Here is a 23,057-nt window from a genome sequence, read left to right as displayed (position 1 = left end):
AGCGTGTGCATTGGTTTTTTTGTTTGTTTTTGCCTGACGAAAATTGTACTGGTATTCCGGGGTAGATGTGGGTAGCAGCAGCATTTCCCACACACACCGCTGTGTCTATACAACTAAAAACAAAATATGTCAGATGCTAAAGGGAGAGGCTCTGCATGGTGATGGGAGGAGATCTTAGACCTCCTGCACAGTGGGGGCTACAGTGTGCACATCTATAATGGGTGGGTGAAGAAAACAAGACATTGCTCATTGTAGCATGAAAGACATTTGGCAAAATATCAGCTGAAAAAGACACTGTTCCTTAATAATAATAATAATAATAATAATAAAATTTTATTTATGACTCTCCTATCTGGCCGAATTAACGGCCACTCTAATTAACGCAACAGGTACTGAAGTGTGAAAGGAATTTTAGAAATCGGGACAGAAGCGCTACCATTTTAACCCATTAAACTAATGCAATAAGCCCTGTGTCTGAAAGCAACTTGAACTATCACTTGTATTAAACATAGATAAGATAGAAAATTAAATCAAGTACTAACAGTAACAGCGGGATGTGAGAGACACAGAAAGCTGCCTTAACACTGAGTCAGGCCATTGGTCCATCCATCTCAGTACTGTCTACACTGATAGGCAGCAGCTCTCCAGGATTTCAGACTGGGATCTCTCCAAGCCCTACTCGGATATGCCAGAGTTTAAACTTGGGACCCTCTGCATGCCAAGGAGATACTCAACCACTGAGCTATGGTTCTCCCCTGAAATGACCCACATTAATTCTCCAAAACTCATAGGGAGAGAAAGTTCCTTAACCAACATAAAACAAGCCAAAGAAAATGTAAGACGTCAGCAAGTGTCAGGCTCCAGGCAGTAACAACATGGAACTGTGTGCAGGGGGGGGGGAGCTGGCTGTTAATCTAATTAGGCCGGGTATAGACTAAGGTTGAGTTCCAAGATAGCAGTGAAAGATCAGAAGGGCCAGTAGCCAGTACTGGAAGCCAAGGAGAAGTTAAGATCCAGCATAGCAATCTGCCAGTTGGCCCCCCAGGTCTACTGGAAAAGGATCTGACTCTGAGTTACATTGGAAGATTCCAGTGATCTGCCAGCAGCATCAAGTGAAAATGTATCCATTTGTTACTAAAGTGGATCAGTACCTTTGCCTTGAATTGCTCTCCAAGTATCTCATTTACACTTGATTGAAAATAAGTTCTTTCTATTTATTTGATGGTCCCTTTTAGTCTGCTTTTATAATACGCAGTCGTAAAAGTTGAAATTTACAGAAAAGATGGTTGTGTACTCTTAAACTCATTTTTCAGCCTGAAGCTGTGCTTCATTTGTTTACTGACTAAAAAGATTTGGTGATATGTTGCTGAGATCCAGTATCCACCACACATTATACAGCCAAGTTGTAATGAACACTCTTGAAATGTGCTCTGTAAATCACACTGTGGAAAAGTGTGTGTGAGGAGGCTGATGTGACACAGGACAAAAGGCAGAGGCAAAATGGTGTTATGTTTATAATCCTTTGGAGGGGAATTGATTAATGAAAAGATGGCCTTCGTTACACCTTCCAATGGAACACTTAGAAGAACTTTTTGACTGTGACTATCCTGCCAAAATCTAATTAGAGATTCATCGCATCTTATAAATCAATGTTATTGTGTGTCAGGCAGATACAATGCATCAAGCCTAAGTGGAATTTTAACTGTCCAAATCCGTTTGTCTAAACATCATAAAACCTGAAACAAATCAAAGAGCCAGTTATGCTAATAAAAGAGACACATCTTTATTATGAAATACTGTGCACTGTGTGTGTGTGTGTGTGTGTGTGTGTGTGTGTGTGTGCATTTAATAATATAGGAACAGAGCCAGATACATCATAGTCAGGCCCGGTGCTAGCAGGCAGCCAGGTTGGGCACTGGCTGAGGGCCCAGGAGCTCACAGGGGCCCCTCACCAGCCTGAGCCCAACCCTGCCATGCTGGTGCTTCTGGTTTTGCTGCTGCCGGTGGGCTGGCACCCCAATTAGCAGTGCACAGGGACTGAAAATGGGAGGCAGAGAAGGAGGAGATTCTGTTACTGCTGCTGCTGGGTGCATGAACGAGCTTCCCCCAAGGAATCCTGAGAACTGTAGTTTGTTAAGGGTGCTGAGACTCCTATAATAGGAGACCCTATTCCACTCAGAGCTATAGTTCCCAGAGTTCCCTGGGAAGAGAGATTGATTGTTAAAGCACTCTGGAAAAAATCCCTGGAAAGTCTCTAAGCAATCATATTCTGCATTAGTTGTCACAGTTTGCCCTCCCCTTGCAATAAGTGGTTATCAAAATGGAAAGTGTAGAACACATTGCATAACATAGTTCACTGATGGGTCACTTGATTGCTTGTTTTCTTCCTGCATTTCAAGGAAACCATTAACTGATTTATTGCTGAAGGTTATATCACAATTTCTAAGAAAACATTGTTTGTGGTATCATATGAATGTTAACAAAGAGAAAGCCAAGATGTTTCCAAGCGCCTAGGCCATAAGCTGAGATCAACACCACATTTATATGACTGCAATTCTTAGTCCATAGGGAACTCCATAGGGAGTTTATAGATCTAGCGCACAACAATTACATCTATGAGGCATAACCCACTCCAACCCTCTACATGTTATCACTAGCCAGTGGGGGCACAAAACCTCTTTATCAGTTGTTATAGAGCAAAACCTCTTTATCAGTTGTTATAGAGAACAGGATGTTACACAGTAGCTCCCATCTCTGATCTGCCTCACACAGAGAAGCACTCTGAGAAGTGAATGACTGAATTCTGAGATAAACAAATGAGCAGCTGAGGCAAGCAGAGTGAAATAGAGAGTCATGGTCTTAGAATCTGGATTGCAGGATGAGACGTGGGTTAAAAAATGTTAGATGGGATATGCAAAAATATTACTTACCCCATTCATTTTCATTATTAAAATTTCATCTATTCGTTTTTCATTAATTTGCTGTTTGTTCATTTTCATAAACCAATTCAGAATTAATTCTTTTGTTGTTATTCTCATTCATTTTTGTTTTCTCATTTGTTTCAGTGGGAGACCTGGACAATTTCCTGCTACATTTCCAAGCTGGTGGGAATGCAAGACAGGCCTTTTCTATAGTGGCACCTCAACTATGGAACTCCTTCCTTAGGCAGATCATAAACTGGAGTCATTTTTGTTTAGTTTTAGGTGGGCTGTTAAAACTTTGCTGTGCATGGCCTTGGATGAGAACATAAGAAGAGCCCTGCTGGATCAGGCCAACGGACCATCAAGTCCAGCATCCTCTTCTCATAGTGGCCAACCAGATGCCTATGGGAAGCCCGCAAGCAGGACCTGAGCTTTAGATGTAATGTTCCTTTAAATGTAATCAATTCCCCCCTCTCTCTGTTTTAAAGGTTCTTATTCTGCTTGTTCTGATATTGTTTTAAAGTTTTTATGGTAACATTTTAAAATTGAAAGTCACCTTGGGAACCCTCTTGGGGACAAAAGGCACCTTGTTAGTAATTTGATAAATAAATGACTCCAATAACGAAATGCATTCGAAATACACCATCGCTCTGTAGCCTCAACCAGCGGAGAAGCCTATATGGTGAGAATGGTAAGCGAATTCATGCATTCACAGGTGCATTGGCTACACCTTTTAAATAGCCATCTTTCTAGAAACTTGTCTCCAAAATTTAAATGGTTGCTCACATTTTAAACTGACAGCCTTTAAAAAGAAACTCATTGGAGAAATCAAAAGCATGCTTATCATTGATTATGAAAGCACAGGATGGCTGCAACCTGAAAGATGCTTCCTAGGATCTTTACAATCCTATCCATGTCTATTCAGGAGTAAGGCCATAGAGTTCAATGGGACATACTCCCATATATGTGTACACTTTAGAGAGAGCCTAGGCAGAGTCACAAGGGCCAGACAGAGAGGCATGGTCCCTGGGTCTGGTGTTGCATGCATAACAGTGCATGTTTACTCAGAAGTTAAGCCCACTGAGTTTAATGGGGTTTACACCCAGGCAGGAATGTTAAGGATTGTAGCCTTAGTTTCACTGAGCTGAAGACCAATCCAAACCCCAGATCTGTCATGCTGGAGAGAATCTGGATGATGAAGGAGTCAGAGGTTTCCATCTCTCCAGCCCTGCCCCACCAGCAAGGAGTGACCCAATGCACCCAGCCAAATGGCATGCAGGCATAAGGTAGTGTTGGTAGCCACATGAAAGCCTGATATAGGGCATTCTGGGGGAGGGGGCTGGGCCAGGCCCTGCTGCTTTCACATGATGCCAATGGACCCAATGCGGGCCTCTTTGCTGTGCAAGCCTGGGAGCTGGTGCAGCGGTAAGACTTTTTTCTGTCCCTCCTTCCCTACCTGGCTGGTGCACATGGTGGGGCTATGGTGGTGGGGGTGGCTATGGCTGTCCATCAAGCCCTGTCACTGCCAGCCAGGGGGTTGGATTGCAGTCTATATGCAATCTATTGCTCACTAAGGGTTGTGGTACCAGAGGGCTTCAGGTGTTTAGCTAAAGGGGTGGCAGAACATGAGTGAATTGTGCTTCTGAGTCTCATGCGGCAGAGTGAAATGCACATGCTTCCTGCAGAACTAAACATGTTTCCCCCTTGCATGGATACAATGGGCAATTCGATATTACTGTGGGGGATATTTAAGGACATTGGAAGAGCCCCGCTGGATCAGGCCAAAGGCCCATGTAGTCCAGCATCCTGTTCTCACAGTGACCAACCAGATGCCTCTGGGAAGCCACATTTGCACAAGGCACAGAGCAGTAATGGAGAATTCACTCAGTTGTAAAGTTGCTTTTCCCAAAGTAATTCAACTAGACTGCTGTCTTTCCAGCCATTAACTGACACTGGGACATTAATATGGATACTACTGTTTTCCTTCCTGGGGAGACACTCGCCTACCCATAACTCAAGACACTTATTTATTGACCTGGACTGCCAGTAGCCTGAGAGAAAATTCATGTCAGATTTGCACTGAAACTTCCAACTGAATTTGATGGGAGACTTGCTTGGATAAGGTTCTCCATCTCAATCCCCTAATGGTAAGGTTCTTTTTTTTTGTAAAGGACTATCTTCACTTCTATAGCATTTGTCCAAAACAATCAGGAAGGATTCCCCCTCCCGCTCACAATTTCTGGTACACAAAATGAGCACTTACTGTGGTAGAAAACTGTTTCAAAAGGAGTGCCTTCATTCTCATGCAACGCCAAGTCATGAATTCTACATGAGGCTGCAAGCACACCTTGTCAGAAATTATATCTGCTTCAGCTAGAAGGACAATGATACATATGTTCGTACGAACACATAATATGTTTTATTTAAAGTATGCCATAAATATTTTTTTTGCCCTCTAGCAGAGTTTAAAATGAATAGGCACTGTATGGTATCGTGACAACAATGTTCAGATAACAGAAAGTGAAGACATCTATTCCAAATTGTCTAACTTTATCTGTGGGGGGAAAAATACTCCAAATCTTTGCCGATAAAATCACCACTTGCAGAAGACTTTCTGCAGCAAAACAAATAACCATTCTACCCATTACACAGAATTACACTACAATACTGATTCAATATAGTGGTCTTCACCTAGGAGACATTGATTTTTGATGACCCTCCCCCTTCTGAGGCTGTGGGATATATTCTTATCCAAACCTACTATGGTAATAGAAGTGGAAATTCAAGCATCCTTTAGGGATGCAGAGAAATTCATTTCAATTCTCATTTAAAGGTGAAGCTATCTAATTTGCACTTTTCAAAACAATATGAGATACAAACACAGCCATCCTTCCAAATTGTACTGAATTTTGCAATGCAGTTCTCTAACCAAGGAATGTGCACAAAATGCATATACTAGATTAAAGTGTACATAAAAATACAGATACTGATGAAGATGACATACAAAAGTGCATTATACTGGGGAAAATGTCTTTGCAGAAGTATGAATACTAGGCAAAAATGCATACAAACATGTATATTAGGAGTAATTAGTAATAAAATGCTGATGAATTTTTACTTAAACTTTAAAAAAATTGATGTGGAAGTGTAGAGAATCAAACTTAAGGTTGGAAAAATGCAAAAAACTGAGAAACCTAAATTAACAGATTTGCTCATTCCAAGTATCCTTTCAAGTCTTGCAGTGTCAGAAATGCGGACTGGAAGCCCATCTTCAGAGCCCCTCCCACCCAAAAAAGAAATGTACAAACTATATAATTTAAATAGTCTTTCTGTTGAGACCATCAGTGCTGGGTTGTTTTCTAACACTGGGACAGCAGGCATCCACCAGTGTGAATTCTTCATTAAAGAAAATGAATAGAGTTCTTCATGAGCTAGACATCAATTAAAATCAAATTACTCAATGGGATAATGATTAACCAAGGAAACACAGCTAAGTTCTCCTCATGCAGTAATGCAATTCAGGTACATTTTCTGCTGGAGAAATTAGTGTTGTTCATATCAAGAATTCCTTCTCTTTTGTACAGTCTCCTACACCATTTTACTTTATGTCGTAATGGTCTTTCTCAAACTTTATTCCAAGCTTGCCTTTCGTTTTGGTCTCTTCCTCCCTTTCCAATAGGTGCTAATGACACAAGCACAACAACAACAACAACAAAACTGTAAAAACATTCATAAAAGTGCATAAATCAGGAATGTGAAACCGATGGCCTTTCAGATGCTGTTGGACTCCAACTCCTATCAGCTCCAGCCACCATGGGAAATGCTCAGGGATTGTCCTGACTCCTACCAACAGAATCGGGCACAGGAGTCTTGGCTTGATTATTGCCAAGGTTTTAATCCACAGGTTAGTACACAACTTGAACTAGGTCAGGATACAGCTTACAAGATTTAACATCACTGCAAGGCATGAATCAGCATGGCTGCTCAAGCAAAGACATTGCTTGACATACCCCCTGCATCCCTTTAATAAAGAACAGAGTGGGTACAGCTGCTTTGGTGTGGCTTTTCTCCCAGCTTGGGACTAAGCAAGCAAGCAGGCACTCCTCTAGGTAGGCTGGCTAATGGGGTCTGTTTGCTCATGCCTGTGTCACTGACGGTATATCCATGGTGATCTGCCAGATTCTCCTCCACCTCTGGCACTTCCTCCTGAGCTGTGGATAGGCCCACTGTAGGAGGTGAGCTCAGTTGCTGATCAGCCGCTGTAGGTGGTGCACTCAGATAGGCTGGTGGCTCAGCTCCTTCATCCATGTCAGCATCTACCTCAGGGGTGAGGCTATCAGTGGTAAGATTACTAGGCCTCTTCCCAACATTCTCATTCACAGTGCCCAGACCACTGAGCACCTCTCCTGGATCCCAAGGCACCGCCTCCTCAGGCCAGTCCTGCTAAGAGTTCTCCATGGAGTTCATGACAGGGGTGATGGGAGTTGTAGTCCAGCAACATCTGGGGGACCAAAGTTTCCCCGCCACTGGAATTCATCTTTGAATGGGGACTGAGCCTGCATACGGTATGCTGGTTTTGCGGTCATGTCCATGTGTTTTAAGAAGCCATTTGCACTCTCTGTCTCTCTCATTTCTCTAATCTCACTCTCAACTCTTCCCTCATGTGACTCAAACCTACATCATTGACATTCCAAGTTTTCCCCATTGCAATTAGGCTCCCATTGTAGACCAACCAATCTCTAGCACACCTCCTCAAGCCCTTTTCTGGAGGTCAGAAAAGGTCAGACAAGGGCAACCAAAATGATCAAGTTCCCGATGAAGAAAAGCTACAACATTTGTGGCTTTTTAGTTTAGTTGGGGGGGAAAGCGAGTAAGGGGGATATGATACAGTATGTGTCTAGAATTATGCATGGTGTGGAATAGATAAAAGCCCCTTGGACAGCTACTTGAAAGTTCCAACTATATCTGGAGTGGATTCACGGCTCCACTGATATTGGAGCCACTAGTCACCACTGACTGTGATTATTCATAAGTTGGATATGTTGCCTGTGGGACTCAGTTCCCTGCCTCACCAATCCATTCTGAATTAGATTAACCTTCTCCATCTTTACAGGAACCGACTGCGTATTAGCCGAACATTGTGAGACTAACATTGACCTAGTGGCCTGGCGGCAATTTATTTCGGTTTGTTGTGGTGGTTTATGGTTTTATGTTTTTCTCTTGCTTGCTTATGACAGCCTGTCAATAAAATGAGCAGTATAAAATATATTCAAACCCGGTGTTCATTGATGTTTTATGGACGTCCCAGGGCACCCCCTAACATATGCTTCTGTCGTCTTTCCTGAAAAGCTCCGTGTTCTGGTATTTAAAATACTGTTTGACTTATCCACTGGCTACTTGGGTCCCGAGAGCTTCACTGCTGTTATCCTGCGGGGCTTCAAAAGGGGTAAAAGAAATGTACACCTTGTTTACTGTTCTTCCGTACAAGGTTTGAGAGTTGCTTGCATTTCAATGACATCCTGGCCTTGATTCAGCCAAAGGAGTGCTCTTGGCACTCAAGTCCTGCTTGTAGTTTTCCCACAGGCATCTGGTTGGCCATTGGAGAACAGGATGTTGGACTAGATGGGCCCTTGGCCTGATCCAGCAGGTCTTTTCTTATGTTCTTATCACACAGCATCTAGGACTGCTTTTACACATGGGGCTGATTGTGTTAGTTTAATGGATTAAAAAGGTAGTGCTTCTGTCCCGATTTCTAAAATCCCTTTCACACTGCAGTACCAGTTGCATTAAGGAAGAGCAGTTTTTTCAGTCGATATACCGGCATTTCGCGCAACGGTCTTTCACACGGCTGCAATGAATGGCTTGTTTTCGTCCCTCACCCATTATACACATGCACACTGTTCCCCACTGCGTAGATGGAACAGAGAAAACCAGTGGGACAGAGTTATGCCTGGATATAAACTATATCAGAAGGACATATTGGAGGTGGTGTCATTCTATACGTGCAAGAGGGCATTGAATCCAGCTAGCTAGAAACCCCAAAAGAAGCAGACAGCTCCACAGAATTGTTGTGGGTGATGATACCACACCCCAAGAGTAACTTAGTACTGGGGACATTCTATCATTCTCCCAATCAAAATGCTCAGGGAGATCTTGAGATGAGAAATGAAACTGAGGAAACATTCAAACTAAAAAATGTTGTTGTAATGGGTGACTTCAACTACCCTAACACAGACTGGCTACATATGTGCTCCAGTCATGACAAAGAAGCAAAATTTTTAGATACTCTAAATTACTGTGCCCTGGAACAGTTGATCACGGAACTGACCAGAGGGATGGCAAGCCTGGACTTAATCTTAAGTGACACTCAGGACATGGTGCAAGATGTAAGTGTTGTCATACCGATGTTAAACATACATGTAAATGGCCAAATTGCCAAGAACCAACACAGTCACATTTGACTTCAAAAGAGCAAGCTTCCTCCAAATGAGAGGATTCGTAAAAAGAGAGTTGAAAGATGAAGTCTAGAGGGTCAAATCACTCCAAAATGCTTGGGAGTTGTTTAAAAACACAATAATAGAAGCTCAACTGGAGTGTATACCGCAGACCAGGAAAGGTACAACCAGGGATAAAAGGATGCCAGCATGGGTAATGAGCAGAGTCAAAGAAGCTATTAGAGGCAAGAAGGCTTCCTTCAAAAAATGGAAGTCTTGTCCAAAGGAAGAAAATAACAGGAACACAAACTCTGGTAAAACAAATGCAAGAAAACAATAAGGGATACTAAAAAGGAATTTGAGGAGCACATTGCTAAGAACATAAAAAGCAACAACAAAAACTTCTTTAAAGACATTCAAAGCAGGAGACTGTCTAGGGAGGTGATTGGACCTTGGATGACATGGGAATCAAAGGTGTGCTAAAGCAGGATAAGGAGATTGCAGAGAAGCTAAATTAATTTTTTGCATCTGTCTTCACAGTAGAGGATATACGGCAGAAACCTGAACTAACATTTGTAGGAAGGGAGTCTGAGGAACTGAGGCAAATAGTGGTGACAGGAGATGAAATTCTAGGCTTAATAGACAAAATAAAAACTGAGAAATCGCTAGGTCCAGATGGCATCCACATGAGAGTTCTCAAATGTGAAACTGATGATCTTCTAACAAAAATATGTAACTAGTCCCTCAGATCCATGTCCATACTTGAGGACTGGAAACATCAATCTTTAAAAAGGATCCAGAGAGGATCTCAGGAATTACAGGCCAGTTAATGTCTGTCCCAGGAAAACTGGTAGAAAGTATTATTAAAGCTAGATTAACTAAGCACATAGAAGAACAAGCCTTGCTGAAGCAGAGCCAGCATGGCTTCTGCAAGGGATAGTCCTATCTCACTAACCTATTAGAATTCTTTGAGAGTGTCAACAAGCATATAGATAGAGATGATCCAGTGGACATGATGTACTTAGGTTTTCAAAAAGATTTCAACAAGGTACCTCACCAAAGACTCCTGAGTAAGCTTAGCAGTCGTGGAATAAGAGGAGAGGACCTCTTGTGGATAAGGAATTGCTTAAGTAGCAGGAAACGGAGAGTATATATAAATGAACAGCTCTCCCAATGGAGAGCTGTAGAAAGTGGAGTCCCCTAAGGATTAGTATTAGTACCTATTCTTTTTACTTGTTCATAAACGATCTAGAGTTAGGGGTGAGCAGTGAGGTGGCCAAGTTTGCTGATGATACTAAATTTTCAGGGTTGTTAAAACAAAAAGGGATTGTGAAGAACTCCAAAAAAGACCTCTCCAAACTGAGTGGATGGGCAATAAAATGACAAATACAATTCAATGTAAGCAAGTGTACAGTTATGCATATTGGAGCAAAGAAACTTAATTTCACATATATGCTCATGGGGTCTGAACTGGTGGTAACTGACCAGGAATGAGACCTTGGGGTCGTAGTGGATAGCTCGATGATGTCAACCCCATGTGCGGCAGCTGTGAAAAAGGTAAAATCCATGCTAGGGATCATTAGGTAAGATATTGAAAATAAAACTGCTGATATATTGTGGTTGTATAAATTTATGGTGCAGCCACATTTGGAATACTGTGTACAGTTCTGGTCATCTCACCTCATAAAGGATATTGTATAGTTAGAAAAGGTTCACAAAAGGGCAACCGGAATGATCAAGGGGATGGAGCAACTCCCCTGTGAGGAAAGGTTACAGCATTTGGGGCTTTGTACTTTAGAGAAAAGGCAAGTCAGAGGCAACATGATAGAAGTATATAGAATTATGCATAGCATGGAAAAAGTAGATAAAGAAAAGTTTTTCTCCCACTCATGGACATTCAATGAAGCTGAATGTTTGATGATTCAGGACAGCCAAAGAAAGTCCTTCTTCACACAGCACATAGTTAAACTATGGAATTCACTCCCACAGGAGGCAACAATGGCCACCAACTTGGATGGCTTTTAAAAGAAGAACAGAAAACTTAATGGCGGATAATGCTATCAATGGCTACTGGCCAAGATGGCTGTGCTCTGCCACCATAGTCAGAGGCAGCAGATCCTGCTTGTGGGCTTCCCTTTGGCATCTGGTTGGCAACTGTGAGAACAGGATGCTGAATTAGATGGGCCAGTGGCCTGATCCAGCAGGCTCTTGTTATGTTCTCATGTTCTTAACGGCCAGGCCACATCTCCCAAGAGTCTGCAATTATGCAGCTCACCACACGGGGCAGCATGACACCTATGCAAATTTTATATAAAACTGTGCCCTTTTTTAGTAATGAATTTCCTCTTTTTGTAGTGATGCACAAGTGGCCATCTCAATCACATCTTATGTCAGATGTAGTTAGGCCTTGATTTAATAAAACGTAATTTGCATTTAAGATACTTTACATCAGAATTGGGCTGACATCAGGCATACAAATCTGCTTTGAGCCTATGAGTTTCTGGAGAAGATAAAACTCTTCAGCTGGTTTTTGTAATGAGGAAGAGGGAAACAAGCTGGATGTTGGGAAGGAGCAAGTTTTATGCTGCCGTGTCTGCCAAAGCAAATGTTCAAGCCTTGCCTGATAAAGGCACAACTCCCCAGACAGTAAAGGCACAGTTCCTCAACCAGTCAGTGCCACTGAGGCAAAATTTTAGGAACAGTCTTCAAATATAACTAGAGCCTAGACTAGGGATGGAAAACCTCAGACCCAGGAATGGATGGGATCCATTGGCCGGCGTCAGTTCAAAAGCATTCTATTGACTTAACAGGGCGGTAGCAATTAGACATTGTTCTTCGTCTGAAAGCCACTACTTTTACTGATCCTCTTTTGTTCCCCTTGCAAAAAATATTGATATTAATATTGATATTTTGAAAGGAAATCTTTATAAATGAAAGGAAATATTTAAAAAAACATTCTTCATATCAATATTTTAAAGGCTGATTACTTTCTCTCTCTTTTTACAAAAATCCATTTTAGGAAATAGGCATGGAAAATTGCTACATAAAAATCCAATCCATAATGATAGAGAATAAGTGAATGAATGGAACACTCTGTATTAAATCTGAATTGAGTGGAATCCCAGCTTTGCCCTAGGCCTGGGTGCCAAATGCAGCCCTCCAGGCCTCTCGAAGTAGCCCTTGGGACTTTTGATAAGCAACACTCCCCTCCGGGCCATACTCCTCGCTGGCTCTGTTTCACTTCCTCCTTTGATGTTTTTGCCTGGTTGGAACATGTCTTTGGATTCTGATGATGCCTCTTGCTTGTGTGGGTCTGCGAGGGGTGTGCAGAGTGCATGTGTGTAGAACAACCTTTCCCAACCAGTGTGCCTCCAGATGTTGTTGGACCACAACTCCCATCTTTCCTGACCATTGGCAATGCTGGCTGAGGCTGATGGGAGTTGTGGTCCAACAACATCTGGAGGCACACTGGTTGGGAAAGGCTGGCGTAGAAACTAGCCTACTACAGAAAAGAAAAAAATATTTCATTGTTCTGCTCCCTTTTGCCTCTAACTCTGCCCACCACTGACAGGTGGACCCCAAAAGTATACCCCTAGGGGAATGTGGTACTTGGGCTAAAAAAAGGTCCCCCACTCCTGCTCTGGACCATTCTAGATGGACCAAACAACCTTCTCTAGTGAAGCACTGGGTGGGGGAAGAATCTGAATGCAATTGAAGCATGAATCTGAATTATGCAGTTTACTTCCTCCTGTCTGAAATGTATCATAAGGCTGAGCAAAACTCAGTTGCATAAAGAAAGGCTCTGTAGACCTCTGGAAAAAATAATAATAAATCCATCACTGTGTATTAAAATGCTAATGCTGTGCTTTGTTCTTTGGAAAGTAACATTTAGATTTTTCCAAAGTAATAAAAAGATTCAATATATTATTCAGGAAGTCAAAAACACTTAACTTTATTGGGTGCCGAAGAGCAAGTGGTATTCATTTTCTTGATAGTTATACTTTCCTTTCTCGAGATACCTGAAATGGTTCTTGGACTGCGACAGGGAAAGAAGAATAATCAATGAACATATTGATGTTGGAGTCAACAATCCAGAATGCACTTCCTTGGAATTAAGTCCCATTGAAATCGAAGGGGCTGGTTTATGAATAACAAGGCTTAGAAACCTGCTTCTCTCCAAATCAGGAAAGCTCTCTTCCTTCTTCTCATATCATTGGGCTAGTTCCAGGGGAGGCTGGTCTAGGAGGGCAAAAGGGGGCACTGCCCCACCAAGCTCAGTCTAAACTCAGCCGTCCCCCACCTGCCTGCCTTCTTCCTTACAACCAGTCCAGGGGCTAGCCCTGGCTGTCAGCTTCCTCCTCCGCCTTACCCTCAGTGTTGCTCCTTGTAGAACTCGGCAGGGAGGAGGATGGGGACAAAGGCTTCCTGTTCAGGGATTGCATCAGCAGCAGCAGTGTACACCCTTTCTCATCTTGTGATCACTGGTGGGGCAGAAGTCAAGCAGCCATCACAAGATGAGAAAGGGTGTACACTGCTGCTGCTGATGCAATCCCTGAACAGGAAGCCTTTGTGGTCCTCACTCATTAGGAGGAGCTAATGGCTAGCGTGGGTTGGTGGAGTATCATGGTCCTGCTCCAAGGTCCCAATGCTGGTGTGAGGAGGGGTCTGATTCTGAGGATGCACCAGTCATCTCACTCAAAGGGGAGCTGCCAGCACCATCGTCTACACTGCTCCAGTTTGAGGTGGAGGTGTTTTTTCTATCATCCTTGGAGTCTGAGGATGATTCCTCTTCGGTCTCTCTTGCTCCATAATCACACAGGAGCATCTGACTGCAGAACAGGCTACAAGCTCTTTACATGTTGCAAGCAGCTCTGCCAGAGGAAGAGAGCCACTGGAAGGGCAAGCCAGCTTGAGATGATTCGCAGTTCCCTGCGTTCCCTAGGAAGAAGGATTGATTGTTAAACCACTCTGGGAATTATAATTCTGTGAGGGGAAAGGGGATCTTCCAACAACCTCAGGACCCTTGGCAAGGGAAAGTTCCCAGAGTTCTTTGGAGGGAAGCCATGGCTCTTTAACGTGATATAATACTGCTCTAAATGTAAAGTGCAAATGGGGCCTATGTTTTACTGAGCCACTTCCCCAAACTCAGCTAGCAGGGTCCACTTGGAGCTGCCCAGGGTCCTGATTTGCCTTCCCTTGGACCTGACCCGGAAGAGGCTTTGGTATTCATTGCCACCTCCCCTGTGCGCTCCAAGCCCCAACAGAACAGGATGTAGAGTCACTTGAGAGTGCAGGAACAATTGTTCCTTGGAAAGTGCTCCATCTTAAAGCGCTGGTAGCTCACCATGAGGGGCAGCATAACAGAAAGTTGTCTGATAGTGAGTCAGACTATTGGCCCACTGAACTCAATGTTCTCTGCACAGACTGGCGGTGGCTCTCCAGGGTGTCAGACTGGGGTCTCTTCCCACCCTACTTGGGATCGCCTGTGTGGAAAGCAGATGTTCTGTACCACTGAGCTGCAGCCCTTCCCCACATAGCTCTGTGGGTCATGGAAGCTCCTGACTTCATGAGAGCAAGCCTTGAGCTCTGATACCTTCCCCTACCCTGTGTATAAGTTTTAATTAGAACCAGAGCTATCTTACACAAAATTGCCTATGCAATTTTCCCATTGGACCAGAAAGGGGTGGACTGAAAGACCTCAGTTTTCTATAAAATTATACATACAATGGTTGAAGAGGTATTCAGGATGTACAAAAGCTAATATATTGCCTTCAGCCAATTCTTGCCTATATATAGTCTCATCTGGTAAATTGAACCCATGATGATATCTAAGAAAAATGCTAAGAATATATATATGCCAACCTGGGATTGAGGTTAGGTCTGGATAATTATCTATAGATAGGATAGGAATTATCTGCCTTACTTTTGTTGTACTTAAAATTAATTAAGATTGGGGAGAGAGACAAGATCCAAAGTGATCATTAATATACTTTGGTAATGAATCAAAGATCATTATTTTAAACCAATTCTTTTTATTGCATGGTGGAATATCCTTGAACCAGCTCTGGCCATCATTCTTCTGATTTGCCTACTGCAAAGCCAGAAAGTGTCCATGAAGGTGTTAAAACTGAACCATCCAAATGCTCCTCAGTTCTTCCCATGCTTATTTCCCTCTGGCCTAAACAGCAAATGAGAAAGAGGCTCCTGAATCAGTGAGTTTGGCATATTTCCAAAGGAAACTACAAGGTGATTGTCAGCCATCTTGATCCCATGGTTGACACAAAACTGCTCCATTTGCTCATTCTGGCTATTTCACCAAACAAAGGAAGCTGACTCAGCATCAGACAATTAGTCCATCTAGCTCAGTATTGTCTGCACTAACTGGTTGTGGCTCTGCAGGTTGATTCTGCATTGCTACGCAGTGTGTCCATTTGAAAACAGGTGAAGGCAGTCCCAGCAATGGGAGGGGGTATCCACACCTGCCCAATGATGTTGTGGGTGGGCGTATGCCAAAACCACAACCACCTGTTCTTTCTTCATTCACCTGGGCCATGAGCAGACAGGAAAATAATAATAATAATAATAATAATAATAATAATAATAATAATAATAATAATAATAATAATAATAATAAAAATAAACTTTATTTCTACCCCGCCCTTTTTCCAATAGGACTCAGAGCGGCTTACAACTAAAAACAACACCAATTAAAACATACAGAAGTATACTATTAAAAAAGAATTAAACTATGAGAAAAATTAAAACCATAAAATATAGGTTAAAAACAGCAGACAATTTACAATAATAAAATCATATAATGTAGTCACCAAACCTATGACACTTAATCCTGGTCGTTCTCTATCCCAAATGCCAGTTGAAATAAAACAGTCTTTACTTGTCGCCGGAAAGACGGCAAGGAGGGAGCTGATCGCACCTCACTCAGAAGGGAGTTCCACAGCCTAGGGGCTGCCACCGAAAAGGCCCTATCTCGTGTCCGCGTCATATGTGCTTGCGAAGGTGTGGGGAACACAAGAAGGGCCTCACCTGAAGATCTCAAATCCTGGACAGGTTCATGTAGGGAGATACGATCTGTCAAATAGGCATGGATAACCTAATCAAAGGGAGAGTTTTCAAACACATATCAAGTAAACACACCCACCCTTGTGGATGGCAGGATTTAGATTCAATCTGGATTGAAAGCAGCATGTTGAGGATGAGCACGAACAATTGCAGATTGAAAAAAAACCTTACATTTCTCTGCTATTTCTCTGCTATAACCTGCTATGAGCAGGTTAGTGTATATGCAGCTTAAGACTATTTCTAACATTCAGTCTAGATTAGCACTTTACCATAGCTGTCAGTTCCTTCCCTTCATTTTCATTAATAAAACACTGCAAAAGAGAGAGAGAAATGAAATGAAGTGAAAAATCTTTTGGTGCTCTTCTGCATATTGGGGAAAAAACCTTTGATGTGAGGATTTTTTCTTTTCGCATTTTCTTTCGGTGGTGTTTTATCTGTGCACACAGTGCAGGTGCATGTTGAACATCACTTGACAGTGGAACTACAGCAAAGTTTGACATGATGTTGTGCTCTACAATCTTGGCAAACCAGTATGCTTGTTCATGCCTCAGAGCAGAACTACCTGATCGATACAATTGTGTCCTGCTACTCTGTGCCACCAGGCCACAGGAGTAGAATCACAGGAGTAAATTCTTCCCCAAATATATATAACTCCCTGTGAAAAGAAAGGGGCCTAACCTAGCTTTCTCCTTGGCAAGCTAGTTTTCCATGTACAAGGGAGATGGAATGCTTTCAAATATGCGATCCCTCACCCTGCAGTCTGCAGTGGCATGATCCATATCATGTGATTCTGCTGAGTTCTCAGGTTCTCCATCTGTACACAAGAACATAGGAAACTGTCTTATACAGAGTCAGACCCTTGGTCCTTCTAGCTCAGTATTGTCCACACTGACTTGCAGCAGCTCTCCAGATTTTCAGGCAGGGTTCTCTCCCAGTCCTACCTGGAGATGCCGGGGATTGAACCTAGGACCTTCTGCATGCAAGGCAGATGCTCTACCCCTGAGCCACAGTCCTTCCCATGGATAGATCTGGATAATAACATATACCTGCCTAATGTTGAGAACTTTGGGATTACAAGGAAGAGATGATAATGCTAATGGAAGTTTTAATAAAATGGATGTGCACACTGGAAAAAAAAGAGAGAGGCAATCATCACTGTTTTTCTCTCCAGGCAATATAATATCAGGGGGTGGAACAATTCCTGACTTCATTCTTTGTGGTTTCAGACAAAAGACAAGGTATCAGACTATTGTACTGAATGAAGAAAAAATAAAGAGATATGCCCAATGCGGTACTGAGAAAGAGATCTATATGGCATTCTTAGAGGCTAGCATGAATATATTGTTAGAGGGGATGCAATAAGCCAGAGGGAGTCAAGACAGAAAGGAAGTATGTGGGTTTTAAAAAAATAAATCAATTGCAATTCTTGTGGCACCAGACAATCAAAACTAATATCCTGTATGACCTCACATACAAGGCATAGTATTGAAAACTGGAAACATCATTTTGCAAGATGTCCATTAGACACGAACAGAGGGATCATTAAGCACTAATCTGATTGACCCCTTCAGTGATCACCAGTGTCATCTTTCAATGAATTGTTAAACTTGAGAAACAAGTTTCTCTTTAGGCTTCAAAGTAAAGGCTGATCTTCAAACAGCCAGCAGGAACAGCATGACAGATCCATTCTGAAGAGAGAAAAACAGGGATCACTAGGCATGCATTTGTCCATACTCTCTGTACTCTCCTGTACTCTCCCAGCTGCCAAACCTATTTGTGTGAACCATGTTTGAAGCCAACTACCAGCCCCGGATCAAGTACACTCTGTTAACGTATGACTAGTTAAGGCAGACAAACTATGCCTGTTGCTTGAATGCCACAGAAGAATTAGGAGAATCGTGCTGCTGAATAAGACTAGCTATATAACTGGGGAGTGTCAAAGCATGCGTCTTTGCAGACCTGGCTGTTTGTTGGCCCATTGTAGTATGTATGACCTTTCCATAAAGAGAGTCCAGTGTTGACATCCAGTCTCCCTACTTTTTCCGGATTGCTTAAGAAGAGCCTGCCAGATCTGCCCAGGGTCCCATCTAGTCCAGTATCCTGTTCAAACAGAGGCCAGCACATGCCTTTGGGAAGCCCATAAGCAGGGCCTGAGCACAAGAGCACACTCCCCTCCTGTGGTTTCTAGCAACTAGTATTCAGAAGCATACTCCCTCCAACAGTGGAGGTAGACCATATCCATTGAGGTTAGCGGTCACCGATTGCCTTATCCTCCATGAATTTGGATGATCAGAGAACTAGAAACAAAGCCCTATGAGGAGAGACTGAAAGAACTGGGCATGTTTAGCCTCGAAAAGAGAAGTCTGAGGGGAGATATCATAGCACTGTACTTGAAAGGTTGTCACACAGAGGAGGGCCAGGATCTCTTCTAGACCATCCGAGTCAAGAATAATGGGCTCAAGTTACAGAAAACCAGATTTCAACTGAACAGAAAAACTTCCTGTTAGGGCAGTATGACAATGGAACCAATGACCTAGGGAGGTGGTGGGCACTCCACTGGAGGCATTCAAGAGGCAGCTGGGCAGCCATATGTTGGGGATGTGTTAAGTTGGATTCCTATATTGAGCAGGGGTTTGGACTCGGTAGTCTTGTAGGCCCCTTCTAACTCTACTATTCCATGATTCTCTTTCTAATCCTCTTTTATCCTCCATGAATTTTTCTCATCCAGTCTTTGGGCGTCTTTGTTCAATTGTGTCCTGTGTCCTCTCCTGGCCCCTCCCCCAATTGGGAGTGCTGCTGCCAAATGCCAGGTTGGCTTTAAATAAGACTTCCATGGTCTTATCTTGGATGAGGAGGCCGACTTGGCTTGGGGGAACTGGACAGGAAGGGGTTTGTGTTTCTCATTTTGTGCCCACCTTTGGTTTTGGTGCAGAACCAGAACAGACGCAAGGGTCAGGGAAGGTATGTTGCTGTCATCTATAGAAATTTCATTTTTTCATCCAGGCTTCCTGTTTGATTAAGTACGGGTACAGAGTGTTTGGGACTGGTGTTGGGTGATTGGGGCAGATGAAGGATTCTCTTGGTGTGCCATCTGCCTTGCTGCCCAACAGTTTCCCTTTCTGAGCTGGTATTGGATGTGGTAGTGAGATTCCTCAGACTGTTGGTCCTGGAGGATTTAACATCTGTACTGAGGCTGCTAGTTCTGGGGTGGCTCAGGACTTCATGCTCTCCGTGGCAGCCATGGGGCTGTCCCGACATATCATTGGCACAACACAGGTGGCTCAGCACTGAACCTGGTTTTCTCAGCGGGCAGAAGGATGGTGATCTGAGGGTAGGAGATCTTTCCACTATTCCGTTGTCATAGTCGGATCACTTACTGTTGCAATTTAAATTGTCAGCTACTCTACCCCTCTGCAGAGGACCTATTAGAATGGTCTGTCCTCAGAGGCTGAAGGAATCAATTGGTTTCTGGTGTGTTTCCTGCCTGATGGGTCTAGCGACCCTGTTAAGACCCTGGTTGAACTGTGGAATGGAAAAATGACCTGGGTAATTGATACAATCACCCTGAACACCCTCTTCCACTATTCCAAGCCCAGGTGCTTGGCATATCCCAGAACTGAGGAGAATGAAACATGTTGGGAAATGGCTAGAATGCAAGTGGGGAAAGATTCCAAATGAATTGAACAAAAGTGTGTCCGCTTTATTGAGTCTATTTTGTGATAGTGAAGGCAGAAAAGAAGAGCTACTTCTCTTCTCTCATTGTATCCTTGGTTTCTTGTCTGGCAGAGCGTTATAGGGTTGTATGGAACCTTGTACAATCTGTCCTGAAGAGGGTGGCAGAATCCTCAATGGGTTGCTATGATTTATTTGCAAGGCATTTTAAGGATAAAATTGCTTGTAACCCTAGAGCTCTAGACTCCACTATTGCAAGCAGGTCAATTTCCAGGGGTGTTCAGAAATTGACACTGGCTAGGTGTTGATGGGTGAGTCTCAACTGATAAAGCTCAAGTATGTGGACAAGCGGTGTTGAAACCATCTGGATGACCTCTTTCTGTGAATGCACAGGATTGAGAGTTCTTACATTCTCCCCATTGCCCGTTGGCTATTCAGAGTCCTTACATGTCAGACATTGTGTTCACCTGAGCTTACACAGTTTCCAACAACAGTCATCTGAACAGGCAGGATAAGGTTGGAGTTCCCTGTGACGCCCTTCCCTGGCTCTCTCTGTCAGGTTCCTACCTGCTCGTGGCTACTGCCTGTCACTAGGCACCACCAGAGACTCCACCAGTCCGGACTGTCCTTTTTTATGGTTTCTCTCCCCACTCTAGCACAGATCTCAACAGGTCCCCCTGCTAGGCAGCACCACCAGTCACGTCCTAATACCAGTATTCCCAGAGACTCAGAATACTTGTGGTGTTATTCTCTTCACCGCTGCCACCATTTGTTACAGTTTCCCTTCAGCCTTGGTCATTACCTTACCCTCCCTTCTGGTCTGTGAAACCCCAGCCAAGGATCAGGCCTTTGGTAAACCAAATTAAATATTTATTAAATATAACAAAGATAACAAGATTTCTTCATAAGGCACATAAGCATATGGTTTTATCTAATACTAATACGAACTCCACCCCCCTCCTTCTCCACGCTCTCCTGGCAAACAACTCTCTAAAACCCACCAAAACAACCCACTCACTTTCGTCACATCACATCCACCCAGATTCCACTGTCACTCTTCCTTTTATACGCTCAGCCATTTTAAACACTCAGCCAATCATCCAGCATTCTACTGCCCATTCACTCCCCCTCCTCTTTCACTCCACTTACCATGTATCTTCTATTCAAACAGCACTTACCCTATTTACACTAATACAGGATCATCACACTCCCACCCAAGATTTTCTTAGGACTTGGAGACATCAGGAAAACAGTGGGAGTTCAACACTGGATTGTCTTATAATATTTCTTAAAATATTTTTTTAAAACATTTATTTCTTATTTAAACAAGTTACACATGTGTTTGTCCTCAGCCAGTAGATCCAAATCATATAAGTCAGGATCAAAGTCCTGACTGGTTACAAGCACATAATGGCATACATAATGCTTACAGTGGCCTTAGCCAGTAGATCAAGATTATACACTTGGCCTTAGCCAACATGTTTCTTATTTGTTGTAGCTCATGGTTACAGATCAGGCTTATACATTAGTATACATTGCAGTATACAGTTAATATATCTTCATTGCAATATTTGTGAAGTTATATTGCAAGGAATCAACATCAAACAAGATCAAATTTCTCTGTTAATATATTTCAATACATTTCTATCTCTTATCCATGGTGTGGGAGCAGACCTCTGGCTATCAACAGCAACAAAGTATAGTAGCAATGTGTCTTCAACCAAGTCTCCAGAGGCACTGTTCCCATACTGTGTAAAATCCCCTTCTTATATAGGAGTTTATCAAGGCTGTGACCTTGCTGAACAGCTGTATGACCTGCATCACTTGTGCTGCATCATTTAATTTCCATCGCTTAGCCTCCATCACTGATGGAAGATACTGATATGCTAGTCATGTCCCACCTAGTTAGAGAAATAGTTAGTCATAGGCAAGCATTGTTCACGCAGTATAAGAAGTTTCCTCCTGTAGCAAGCTCCTAGAAGTTGTTATCTTTGTTTATACAAGCAAGAATACATTTGCTGACTGCCCAGAACTAGACAAAAGGGGGGGGGAGAGAAAAAACTTTGTCTAGTTTGAACTTTATAAGGCTTGAGTATATACTATGTGAGAAGCTCTGCATATCTGGACATACAATATTCCATACATTACAATTAATACATATATTATAAAGACTCTTAGATGGGACATCTGCATCCATTAAACATGAGGTCAGCCCATAACAGTGGCTTTCAACACTAGTCCTACTCAGAATAGACCCATTAAAGTTAATAAACATGACTAACTTAAGTTCATTAATTTCAGTGTGTCTACTTTAAACAGGATATAGTTGAATACAATCCAAGGTGCATGGGCAGGTGTGGACAACCCCTCAGCAGCTTTCCCAACCATTGACCATGGTATCCTTATTGGGAGACTGCCTGAGCTGGGAGGAGGAGACATTTGGAAGGTCATTTCTAAAAGATTGTGCTTGGAGGATCTTGTTTGGCCCCATGAAGCCTCCAGTGTGTAGTTTTGGAGGGATCAATTTTATCCTCCACGCTGTTTAACTTCTACATGAAATTGCTAAGTGCAATCATCCAATGTTTGGAGTGTGTTGTCATCAATATGCTGATGACACATGAGCAGTCCTTCGTGTCAACGTGTTCTCTGGATGAACATCACACATACTGTTTAAATGTCTTAACTATGTTTTTATTTTACTTTTATTGTATTTTTTATCACAGAAGTGTTTGCTGACCTGAGCTTCTTTAGGAGGAAGGGCAGGATATACATTTAATAAAATAAAACAAATACATACTCATACAGGTTCTTGCAAGAGGTAATATGTCTACACTTGAGCTAAGTGTATGAAATATAAAATCTAGGACAAGGATAGTTTATTTTATTTATTTATTTATTTAATTTAATTTATATACCGCCCTAAGCCCGAAGGCTCTCTGGGCGGTGTACA

This window comes from Rhineura floridana, chromosome 13 (genome assembly GCF_030035675.1).
Source record: "Rhineura floridana isolate rRhiFlo1 chromosome 13, rRhiFlo1.hap2, whole genome shotgun sequence".
NCBI classification, from domain to species: Eukaryota; Metazoa; Chordata; class Lepidosauria; order Squamata; family Rhineuridae; genus Rhineura; species Rhineura floridana.
This window is presented reverse-complemented; position numbering follows the sequence as displayed.